The sequence below is a fragment of the Nematostella vectensis genome, chromosome 4 (assembly GCF_932526225.1).
Source record: "Nematostella vectensis chromosome 4, jaNemVect1.1, whole genome shotgun sequence".
NCBI lineage: Eukaryota > Metazoa > Cnidaria > Anthozoa > Actiniaria > Edwardsiidae > Nematostella > Nematostella vectensis.
In genome coordinates, this window is record NC_064037.1 from 4,271,513 (window position 1) to 4,284,191 (window position 12,679).

Below are 12,679 nucleotides of genomic sequence, written 5' to 3' on the forward strand. Positions count from 1 at the left end.
TGAAACATACATCACACCTACCGAGTTTTGTTGTCACACGATGTTTCTTTAATGAAATATAAATATTTTTTATTTGATAACGTTGGCCTATTTTTGCTTCTAGTGACGTCACTGATGACGTCACAATCACTTGACTATATTGGTGCACCCCCTTGACACCTTCATGACACATTTTTTATTTTGATGACGTCAGCATACTTTTGCTTCTAGTGATGTCATCGATGACGTCACCAATCACGTGACCACTGTTTTGCACTTCCCTTAGCGCATACCAGGGGCTCATAAGTAGGGGCAATCAACTTCCCCATTTTCTGGTACTATATAGGTGTCACGGCGTTTCCTAGGATCAGGCTATTTTTAAGCGCGGATGAGCCAATCAGATTCTACCTTTGTGTGGCTGAGCTCAACTGCACGCGCAGTCTCAGACAAAAAGCTATGTTCTCTCTTCGGTAATTTGACTTTTTGTTGTCTCTTCTTTAATATGAATCCAACCCTACCCATGACTTTGAATTCTAGCTTGCAATTCTTTTGGTAAAAAAAAAAAAAAAAAACGACGGATGATATATGAAAATATATTCTTCCTAACTGCAATTTGCGCGTGCGGCCTCACGTCACTCGCGGGCGCGACCAACGTCAAAAAATCTGATTGGCCCGTTCGTGCGCGCGCGTCTAAAAATAGCCTGATCCTAGGAGATGCGCGCTGTGACATTTATATAATAGAGATGATCGCCCCTATTTATGAGTCCCTGCAGATACATGACACCTGCCAAGTTTGGTTGTCATACGGTGCTTTTAAGGGAAGGACGGACGGGGGGAAATCGCGTCACGAAAACTCGAGTCGATGGGTTACCAATATTTGTTTTATATACCACTTTTTCTTAGGTATGGGGCTCCGCTCACGTGGCGCTTCGCGCCGCGCCGGGGCTCCTCTCTATTATTGCATGTTGTGCCACAGGCATCCCACCTTACCGGAACCGAATGTTTTATCTCGCAAACAGTTCTGGGATAGGCTTTTCAACGAGTTCAAAATGGCGGCAAGTTCAAGTCAGTGGTTTTTTATGCTTCGAAAAACTTTCTCTCTGTGTAGGATCATTCATCTTCCCAACTTGGTGAAATATGGATCGCTAATATTTCGCGGATACGGAAGTGATGGATAACAAGATGGTATGTTTTTATGTATTTTAATTGCAAAGCTATGAACAAGCTCACTTTATTGTACAGTCGAACCTCTATTAAGCGGTCACTCTCGGGACTTAGCTTAGTGACCGCTTAATAGAGGTTGACCGCTTAATAGAGGTTTCGCTATTTTCGCCCCTAAATTAGCGTAAATCGGGCTGTAATTATACGTAAGAACTTTTTATTATAATTAACAACAGTAACAATCATGTTAGCCCTAAGACGGGGCCTGGTGCACTCCAATTTGATCCAGAAATGTTTGAAACCGCCTAGTCAGTTTATTTTTGCCTATACGGCTCTTGTGGCTTTGCCCAATTCTATGGGCATGAGCTACTTTCGCTGGCGTTATGGAAAGTAAATGAGTGCGTTAAGGTGATGTTACACGCGTCGTTTCCGTCGATATCCGTCATTAAGCGTTTGCGCGATTTTGGAAGTCAAACAAAAACTCGCAGTGCGTTGCCGTACCCAAAAACTCACAAATCTGACCCAGTTGCATTCATTCGGGGATACCATGAGTACATGACTGAGTGGGAACCAGCACTAGAAGATGTTTACAAACTTATGCGGGAACCAACTAACATAAAGGATCCGAATGCTGTTGGAATCGTAACAGAAAAAGCCGACAAAACGGTGATGGATGGAGACGGTCACCCGAATACTCTAGTTGACGATTACGAAGTTATCAGGCATATTCCCAAACTGATGTCAACGTGGGTTACCTAATATCTCAAGAGACCTACGAACTGTGAGAAAATGGTAGTCAAAGGGAAGTGGGTGAACAGAGGTGGTGGCTATGGACTCGGGATTCCTTGTGAATACATATTTGAAGGTGACAGTTTTTCTTCTAGCTGGCTAAAGCGGAAATTGGTAATCGAGGAATTTGATGCCACTGATCCGCACAAGACCACACAAGTCTCACAAGACGATTAGTCATAGTAATTAGATTAGACAGTTGAAAATATGACGAAATATGATGCGCACTATCTGTTGTCATGCTGACAAATATTGATGATGACCGTTTAATAGAGGTGAAAAACAATGAAATCAACCAATTGGGCCCCTCCTTTGGTGACCGCGTCCGCTTAATAGAGGTAACCGCTCAATAGAGGTCAAATTTACAGTAAACATTTAAGGGGGAAAAATCTGGACTTTGGTAAATGACTGTTGAATAGAGGGTGACCGCTCAATAGATGGCCACTTAATAGAGGTTCGACTGTAGTCGACTGTAGTTTATGCACTAGTTGAGACTCGATCCTTGCTTTTCTTGCTTTTCCTTGCTTTTCCAACTACTGTCCTATTTCAATGACTGCTGTGCCTTGTAAAATACTTGAGCACATTATTTTCCATGACATAATGAATCATCTTGATACCCATAATATCCTCGTCAAGTTCCAACATGGTTTTCGCAGGTTCTTTTCCTGTAAAACGCAATTAATAACCACCCTAGATGATGTGGGGAAAGCTCTAGATCTTGGCAGACAAACTGATCTGATCATCATGGTAAAGCCTATGATATTGTTACCCACCAGCGGCTTATTTTTATGGAATTCGGGGTCTCCTAAAGACCTGGCTTACAACCTGGTTAACACATAGGGAACAATCCGTTCTTGTTGATGGAGTCTCATCTGCCCCTATAAGTGTGTCATCTGGTGTGCCCCAGGGACCGTTCTCGGCCCTCTGATGTTTTTACTCTACATAAATGACATCGGCAATGATTGTAAATCTTCTACCATAAGATTGTTTGCTGATGATACTCTTTTATACAGTGTCATCGAGGCAACTTCTGATGCACATCAGCTCCAGTCTGATCTTACCTCCATCGAGAAATGGTCAGAGAAATGGCTCATGTCCTTTAACCCAACAAAATGTTTTGTCATGAGAGTCACGAGAAATAGGGAACCTATAGTATTTAACTACACATTGATGAACCACATCCTTAAACCAGTTGAACACCATCCATACCTAGGCGTGGAGCTCTCGAACACACTTGACTGGAGCTGGCATATAAACAACAAAGTGTCCAAAGCCAACCAGACCTTAGGTTTTCTTAGGCGCAACCTAAGCAATTGCCCAGAGAACATTAAGGAAGCTGCTTATAAATCGCTCGTTCTTCCACACTTAGAGTATGCCAGCTCTGCCTGGGATCCATGGTTAAAGAAACACGTCAAACAGATTGAGAAGGTTCAAAGGAGGGCGGGTCGTTTTGTTAAAAATTGCTGGGATAGGACTCCTGGCACAGTCACAAACATCCTAAACGATTTGGAGTGGCCCCCTCTCTCTAAAAGGCGCCAGGATGCCAGGCTTACATTATTTTACAAGGCTGTTAACAAAAAATCAGCACTTGAGATACCAGACAATATTGATAGACGCACCCGCCAATTACGCAGCTCTCATCTAGATAAATTTATCGAGTTATGTCCAAGAACAGAAGCTTATAAGAACTCGTTTTTCTGTAGGACAATAAAAGAATGGAACAAGCTGCCCCGCCTTACCCTGGATTCCACTAGTGCAGATATTTTTAGAGAACGAATAAAATTAAATTAAATTAATAAAATTATATTAATACCAATAATGCTGTTTAAACGATTTTTATCTTTTTACTTTATGCATCTTTTTTTATTCTGCCTTATTATTATTTTTATTATTATTATTATTTCTATTATTATTTTATTTTATGGTTTTTTTTAGTTAATTAATTAATTAATGTATTTATTTATTTATTTACTTATACAATTAATTTATATCCACAGTGATGGTAACCCCTTTGTGGATTAACAATGTAGATGTAGATGTAGATGTTCATTTTACAGATTCTTTGTTTACAGTTGACCACAAAGCCTTATTATTACATATTTTATTTACTCACATCTTTTGTTATCTATTTGAAGTGAATTTAATTAGATAGAAGAAAATATTAAGAATTGAGTAAAGATATAAAATCTAAAAGGTTATAACTTATGCATTAGTCAATTGAAATCCCCACCCCCATGTTCCCGGGGAAGGGTGGGGGATTAGATTTAAACACTGACAACAAGTCATCTGAAATAAGCCTTTTATCTTTCAAAGCCAGAACACTTCAGCTAGAACTTTTGTGCCAATAACTATGAGTTACTAGAAAAATGGAAAAATAAATCATCTTCATCTGGCATTAGTTATCATTCATATTTCTTTCCGCACATTTTTCTCTATGCAGCTTGCTGATACATGGAATTGGTTGCTACAAAAGAAAAAGACCCTCAGTCTCAAACCAGAAACTTACATGAGTTTACCAAAGAACATTTGTGATGCTATTCACTTGTCGTCAAACTCCCACAAGTCTTAGGGTCGAAAACTGTCAATTCCCCCACAACCTAAGGACAGATTCTCATTCAAAAGTGCTCTAAAACCCCACATTAACCCCACACTTTCCTGGGACCATGGGGGTGGGGGTGGGGGGTTTCAAATGACTCGTGCATTAAGCTTAAAATGTGGTTTCTCAATTTACATCCCAAAGAAGGATCTACCAACCACATTCATACAATATGGCCCTAATGATACTCTAATAATTTGTGACAACAAATTTAACATTGAAACCTTAAAACCACTAAAAAAGCAAACAAAATACAAGATACTTGTTATTCTACTTAGAACAACCCTGAGAGAGCCATTCACTAACACAGTATTGTGAGGAACCACCTAAGGCAGATCACACAGTAGCCCTGCACTAACACAGTGTTTCAAGGGATCAACTTGGCATAGCCCTGCACTAACACATTGTTACAAGGGATCAACGTGGCATAGCCCTGCACCAACACATTGTTACAAGGGATCACTTTGGCATAGCCATGCACTAACACATTGTTACAAGGGATCAACTTGGCATAGCCCTGCACTAACACATTGTTACAAGGGATCAACTTGGCATAGCCCTGCACTAACACAGTGTTTCAAGGGATCAACTTGGCATAGCCCTGCACTAACACAGTGTTACAAGGGATCAACTTGGCATAGCCCTGCACTTACACATTGTTACAAGGGATCACTTTGGCATAGCCATGCACTAACACATTGTTACAAGGGATCAACTTGGCATAGCCCTGCACTAACACATTGTTACAAGGGATCACTTTGGCATAGCAATGCACTAACACATTGTTACAAGGGATCAACTTGGCATAGCCCTGCACTAACACATTGTTACAAGGGATCACTTTGGCATAGCCATGCACTAACACATTGTTTCAAGGGATCAACTTGGCATAGCCCTGCACTAACACATTGTTTCAAGGGATCAAATTGACATAGCCCTGCACTAACACAGTGTTTCAAGGGATCACTTTGGCATAGCCATGCACTAACAAATGTTACAAGGGATCACTTTGGCATAGCCATGCACTAACACATTGTTACAAGGGATCAACTTGGCATAGCCCTGCACTAACATAGTGTTTCAAGGGATCATTTTGGCATAGTCATGCACTAACAAATGTTTCAAGGGATCACTTTGGCATAGCCATGCACTAACACATGTTTCAAGGGATCAACTTGGCATAGCCACGCACTATTAATACAGTTGTCAAGGGATCACTTTGGCATAGCCATGCACTAACACAGTGTTGCAAGGGATCAACTTGGCATAGCCATGCACTAACAAATTGATCCATGGGTTTACCTTTGGCAGAACCAACATGCACCAACACTATGCACTTCATATTGGAAAGTGCCTAATTTCTGTGTGTTTTTTTTCTGTTCTGGGACAATAATGAAATTTTACAACAGTCACTGGTTATTAATGCTTATGAGCAAGCTCCACGAAATTAAGAATTTAGTTATTTTAAAAATATTGTCTTCTAGGAAATAGGGTTGATGTATGCTGCCACTGAAAATAAGCTTGACTCAGACTAGTTTTTAAATTGATTTGGTTCAAGTTAGGTTTGACATAATTATGCCCTACGCCTATAGTATAAATTACAGTGTGACATGACTTCAGTGATAACCTTGGCAGTTGTATGAAGTAAACCAAAAAGTATATTAGAAACATACAACGTGGTTGACATTAATTACTAGCCTATCAAGATGGAAAAAAAATTATTAATGAACATAGAGCATGATTGAATAACCCCAGTTATGAAGTTTGTGCCAATACAACTGTCTTGGTGGCCACCTACACAGTGAGCCATGCACTAACACACTGCACCACACAAGCTGTACCTAGGGACCGCCTGCACAATGAGCCATGCACCAACACACTGCACCACACAAGCCGTACCTAGGGACCACCAGCACAGTGAACCATGCACCAACACACTGCACCACACAAGCCGTACCTAGGGACCACCTGCACAGTGAGCCATGCACTAACACACTGTACCACACAAGCTGTACCTAGGGACCACCTGCACAGTGAGCCATGCACTGAAACACTGTACCACACAAGCTGTACCTAGGGACCACCTGCACAGTGAGCCATGCACTAACACACTGTACCACACAAGCTGTACCTAGGGACCACCTGCACAGTGAGACATGCACTAACACACTGCACCACACAAGCTGTACCTAGGGACCACCAGCACAGTGAGCCATGCACCAACACACTACACCACACAATCTGTACCTAGGGAACACCTATACAGGGAGCCATGCACAAACACACTGAACCAGTGAGTCAAGTACCAACACACAGTCCACACAAGCTATACTTAGGGACCATCTTCACAGTGAGCCATGCACTAACACACTGCACCATACAAGCTGTACCTAGGGACCACCTGCACAGTGAACCATGCACCAACACACTACACCACACAAGCTGTACCTAGGACCACCTGCACAGTGAGCCATGCACAAACACTCTGCACCACAAAAGCTGTACCTATAGACCACCTGCACAGTGAGCCATGCACTAACACACTGCACGACACAAGCTGTACCTAGGGACCACCTGCACAGTGAACCATGCACTAACACACTGCATGACACAAGCTGTACCTAGGAACTACCTGTACAGTGAGCCATGCACTAACACACTGCACCACACAAGCTGTACCTATAGACCACCTGCACAGTGAGCCATGCACTAACACACTGCACCACACAAGCTGTACCTAGGGACCGCCTGCACAATGAGCCATGCGCTAACACACTGCACCACACAAGCTGTACCTAGGGAACAGTGAGCCATGCACCAACACACTGCACCAAACAAGCTGTACCTAGGAACCACCTGCACAGTGAGCCATGCACTAACACACTGCACCACACAAGCTGTACCTAGGGACCGCCTGCACAATGAGCCATGCACCAACTCACTGCACAACACAAGCTGTACCTAGGGACTACCTGCACAGTGTGTTATGCGCTAACACACTGGACCACACAAGCTGTACCTAGGGCCGAGATATTTGGCTTAAAAATAACAAGACATATGAGGAAATCCACAGAAGAACAATGAATTTGCCCCCCTTGAGACCCTTGCCTCGCCCCCTTTTTTGTACCCCCCTGGATCCGCCCCTGCACGGATAATACGAAATTTGAACTTAGCCGTAGACACTTTCTAGCGGCCAAAAAAGCTAGAAAATTATTGAATCGGACTTCCAAATAGTGTATGAAATCTCAAGACCAGGCGAAAAAACGAATTATAATTAAAAAACCAAAATGATTGATATCTCTTCTCTAGTACCCAGCTCCCTCTCCACTGGAGGTTCCAGTACATATAAACGTCCATTACATCATTTTGCCTTACTAAAATATTGTCTAATGAATGTAATACAAACGGTCCATTTTTAGACAGACGTAATTCATCGATTACTTTCTCAGATGTGGCACGCCATCGCCAAACGATAAACAGTGTCTAGTTTGGAATCCTGTTTGGATTCACAACGTCCAAGGAGCTTGGTCAAAACAATAAAGACATTAATTTTGTATGTATATATATTTGAAAGCAACGTCTATCATACTTCTGAAAGATTCTTTCGCCGTCTTCATACAAAAGTATAATTTTAGCTTGGCCTAAGATAACACAGGATCTTGCGAGTATAACAATAAGAGCGGACTTGGTGATTAGTATGAGCTCATTCACATTCATGCATTCCTTTTTACCGGAAAATCTCTCTCCGATTACTGAATTGTTTGATGTTATTCTGCTCACAACCTGCTTTTTTGATCGCTCGATTGCTTTTATTCACTTATCATTATTAGGCCGACAAGAAAACAGCGCTTTCAGAACCAATATACAAGACGCTGATTGGATATAGATAATAACCACTTAATTGCACGCAACTAAAAACTTTTAAAATCAAGGAAAATAATAAAAAAAAACAACACACAAAAAAACAAAGTGAACTTTCCTCACCTTGTCGACTCTTCAAATAATGTTTATGAGTTATTTGAGAAATTTGTATTTTAACTTGAGAGATTCTTATCTTCCCTTAAGGTAGTGACCTTAAAAGGAGCGCACCAATTGGTTTAAGCGGTTTTAAACATGTTTCCTTAAAGCTTTTAACCTTTTAAACCGTAAGTAGCCGATCTATCGGCCTTCTTTCGTCGTTTAAATTTTAAATGGCTGTTTTGTTAACTTTTACCATAACAGTAATAAAGCAGACATCTCTGCGCGACTTGCGAATGTTCTGTTTACCAAATATCTCATTCTGCGGTCGATTCGTGTAGCCGAGAATCCTTAATGGTTTGTTTGGTCTATGACGCCAAACACACCCTGCGCTTTCTGTTTATTTTTTTTTTCTTGGCTGTGCAGAAATATCAGGAATAAAAGCTTAATCGAAATATCGGTGCTTTATCAATTAATAAAGCTATTACGGTGGCGAAGCTCTGTTGAGAGCAGCCGATTGTATTCCTGTAGAATCAAAACGCAGACTTTATGGTAACTTTTAAACAATAAACAGCCTCCGGGCGAAGTACGCTAAAAGGTAGATATCATTCATTATTCAGTATTGAAGAAAGTAAAGCTTAAGGGCTTGCTTTCATAGGATTAGGGAAATTCAATCTAATTTGTTTTACCCTTTTTAAAACTTCAGTCGATATAACATTTGCGCTTTGTAGAATATTAGATTTTGACGCAACAAATTTCAAACATTCAAACATTATATTGCGATATTTTCCCATGGGCTTTTTCCTTGCTTAAGTTTTTAGTGGAATGAAATATTTTGCTTCTAGTGGAAAACTAGAAGCTAGGTTTTTATTCATAAAATTAGAGCGATCTGTTTAATGATAAGGATAAAGTATTTTTCATTTCCACATGATAGTTTTTTTCATGTTTTGTACCTCTAAATAAGGCGAAAAGCTCACGTTTCTTTTTTTTTTTATTTCAAATCGTGTGCCTACCAGCAGGTGTTTCGGTTTATGTTTATTTGTTCTGTTAAGAGTAACTCAAACATGCTAAATGTTTCCGAAATAAAAGCCAGTAAGAAAAACCTACTCACTTTTGTCAATCGCTCCAATTTAATTTCCAATGAGATTTAAATTAAGTTTCTTTCACGGTGGAACAAGATCGCTAAGGGAATGCTGATTTGTTTTTGTTGTCACGCGGTAGGTCACAGTGGGAAGAGCTGCACGAACAATGTTTCTTCAACCTGATTTCAGCACTAGCAGGGGGAGGGACAGTAGAGGCATATGCCCCCACCAATAATTTTAAAAGCCATATAATTTCAGTCTGCCAATCAGTGGTTTTTAACTGTAATTTTTTGTAAAGACAAAGGCTTGCTCTTCGATATGACAGTGCTAAGACTTTGAAGTGTGGTTATTGTTGAACTCACCTCCAATCAAACAAGTTTCCCTAATGAACATAAATGCTTATGAAATGACTTGCTAATCATTTATTTACTTCGTGCTTACCGTATGAACAGGTGTAGTTTTTTCCGTCATGTTTTTACTCCGTGACCGGCATTTACAAAAATGTTCAATGTCGAAAAAATTCGTGGGGCAAATCAAACGAATTTTCTATTTTAGAAGTTGAGAAACTGAAAAATATTGTTAAAGAAAAGACGTAAAAAACGGAACAATTATGGGTTGATATTTATATCTGACTGTCTTATTTTTATTGATCGTGTTTTTTAAACAAATATGAACTACTTTATCAAATCACTAACTCGACCGGATCACGGTAACATAATGAATTCATGACCACTTGGTTTTTGCGTTTACTCTTATGCCGTTTCATGTAAGTCCAGTCTCCATGTTAAAGAAGACCGATCACGCCGCAATGTTTCGAGTCTCGGCAATAGCGAATCGCACAAAGCGGGTCACTCCAGCGAGTAACTAAGATACATTTTGAGAATTTTAATTTGTTTATTTAATTTTTATTAAAGTCAGTGTATTAGTATCTTTCTAGTATGCAATTTTGCAGTTCTCAAATAGACCTTGTATTTATAAATGTGAACAATAAAATTGGACTGCATCAAAGGTATACGACCCCCGCCCCTCGCCTAGCAGTTAGCAACAGCCTGTGGAAACCTTGTCTAATAATAACTTTCTTAATTCCCTACACAGCCCAAAGCGCACAGAACCCCTACTTCCCAAGAGACAAGTTGACGGTGATTGCGTAACAATGACGTTGTCCTTCACCCACGATGACGTATTTGATAAAAGCCGGATAAGGCGGTGGTAATTGGTGCCTTAGTGCACGTCCCTGAAGATGAGAATGCGTAACAAAAGCGTGACGGCCGCCATTCGTTACACATGCATCAAGAGTGACAACGTGTGAGCCACTGACGGCAATTGCAGAATGGCAATATTGCGTGGCACTGTTTTGGCAATGTTTCACGTCAACGTGTCACGTAAAGGTATGTTAAATGTAACGCGTATCTGAGAAGGGTTTATGAAACGCCCACCCTTCCTTCCGTCTTGGTCGCCAACAATCTGTGTTCAAATTACAGCATGCAGTATCTTTGACTCGCATTTACTCCCTCTGCTACGCGTTAAAATATTTGAATACTACCACCTATTTCAGACTTAATCGAAAAAAGGTAATCCTGACATCCCTTGGCTCTCACCGGAATTTTTCGCTTTCAGTTAAGCCTCAGACAGGCAAGGCAACCATCAAGTGACCCTTACACAGAATGTAATGGAATGTATTTATGTTAACAAAAATATATTTATAACTACAGAGCTTAATTAAGACAACTTTCTTTTATTTTCTTTATTTTATCTTTCTACGTTAATCAGTATACTCCTATTTCACAAAAGGTTGTCAGTGCAAATGGCAAATTGTAAATGGCTTATGTGTACTAATTATTCGTTAAATTAATGGTGTTAAATAAAGTCCAGCAATGTCAGAGCCAAGCATTCGTAACCACTAATGGATAATTGTTTTGATTTATCCATATTCTTAGAGACGCGTGGTTACGTTCGGTCGTAGAACTGCCATTTGTCAATCACCATTTGCACTGACAACCTTTATTGAAATAGGTGTATATTACTTATTTATTCTACCGAACTACCTTGGGCTGCCTGTGGCCTTTATTTTATCTTTCTACATTCATCAGTATATATTACTTATTTATTCTACCGAACTCCCTTGGGCTGCCTTTGGCAATACGCCCCAGTAATAGGCAATTTTTTTAGCGCACGCGTTATGGTATTCTTCTCCTTGGATGTCAGAACATTATGAATGGGATCGAATCGAGACCATCAATATTTAGATTCTTATCATTCAAACTTTACGATTTTTATGAAACACCAGATTTTTCTGAGTCTTTTTAGTACAATAACTTTAAAATAGGCCGGTTACTAAAAATCGCGCCTTCCAAAATGATATATTTATAGAACTGTATTGAATTTACACATAAAAGCAACTCTTTTATCGGCTCTCTATTTCGTCTTGCAATTTCATCGCCCCTCTTTCATTAAGTATTTTCTCGCCATATGGTTTTCAAAAACGTCCTCTCGAATGTAAAAGCCCCCGCCGCTTTAAACGCAAAAGTTTCTTTTCCGACAAAATTCGGTTTATTTACCCCTCACCACCTTGTTGCGTCCTTATCATTATTAGAAAAATTATCTCCACCTCAAGTCTCCGCATTTGAAGTACTTACTAAAACTTTTGGTAAACATTCGTCATTTTAACTGATTTTGGCGGCTTTGCGGCTTATCCGCTGACCGCATGCACGCGTCGTCACCTGCCCGAGAGCACCTGTTCACAAGCGGTGGAAAAGTTTGCAAACAATGAGAGAAGTACGCGTTTAAAAAATACCTGTGATACGGTGATATAACTATTGAGCAAGCGATTACAACCCAAACGCTTTATTAGAGTAGTAATATCATTTTTTGTTTCAGTTTAGTTCAGAGGGTTTTTTATTTTTTATTTTTTTATAGACTAAGACCTCCAGCTGTCGTTTTTATTTAAAATTTGCAAACTTTTATTTTAGATTTTTTTAAACATTATCGTCTGTTTTTTGTTTTAGTATTAGAAGAGAAAGACTCAATTGTTTTTTGCCAAGAGAAGAATTTCTATTTCAAGTCGGGGTTGATTTACTGTTGTGCTATGTTTTATGAATGTGTTTGGTACTTTTAC

The 12,679-nt window shown here is 40.0% G+C and overlaps 1 protein-coding gene across 2 annotated transcripts in view; it reads left to right on the top strand.

The window, feature by feature from the left end:
* Positions 1–1,015: 1,015 nt before the first annotated feature.
* The window catches only part of LOC5513118 (myelin transcription factor 1), a 35,743-nt gene continuing 24,079 nt past the window's right edge, over positions 1,016–12,679 (top strand). For both annotated transcript variants that reach the window (XM_048726177.1, XM_048726179.1), the window contains exons 1-2: positions 1,016–1,164; positions 10,660–10,952. The gene's annotated coding sequence lies outside the window, so the exon portion shown is untranslated. The remainder of the gene's footprint in view (positions 1,165–10,659; positions 10,953–12,679) is intronic.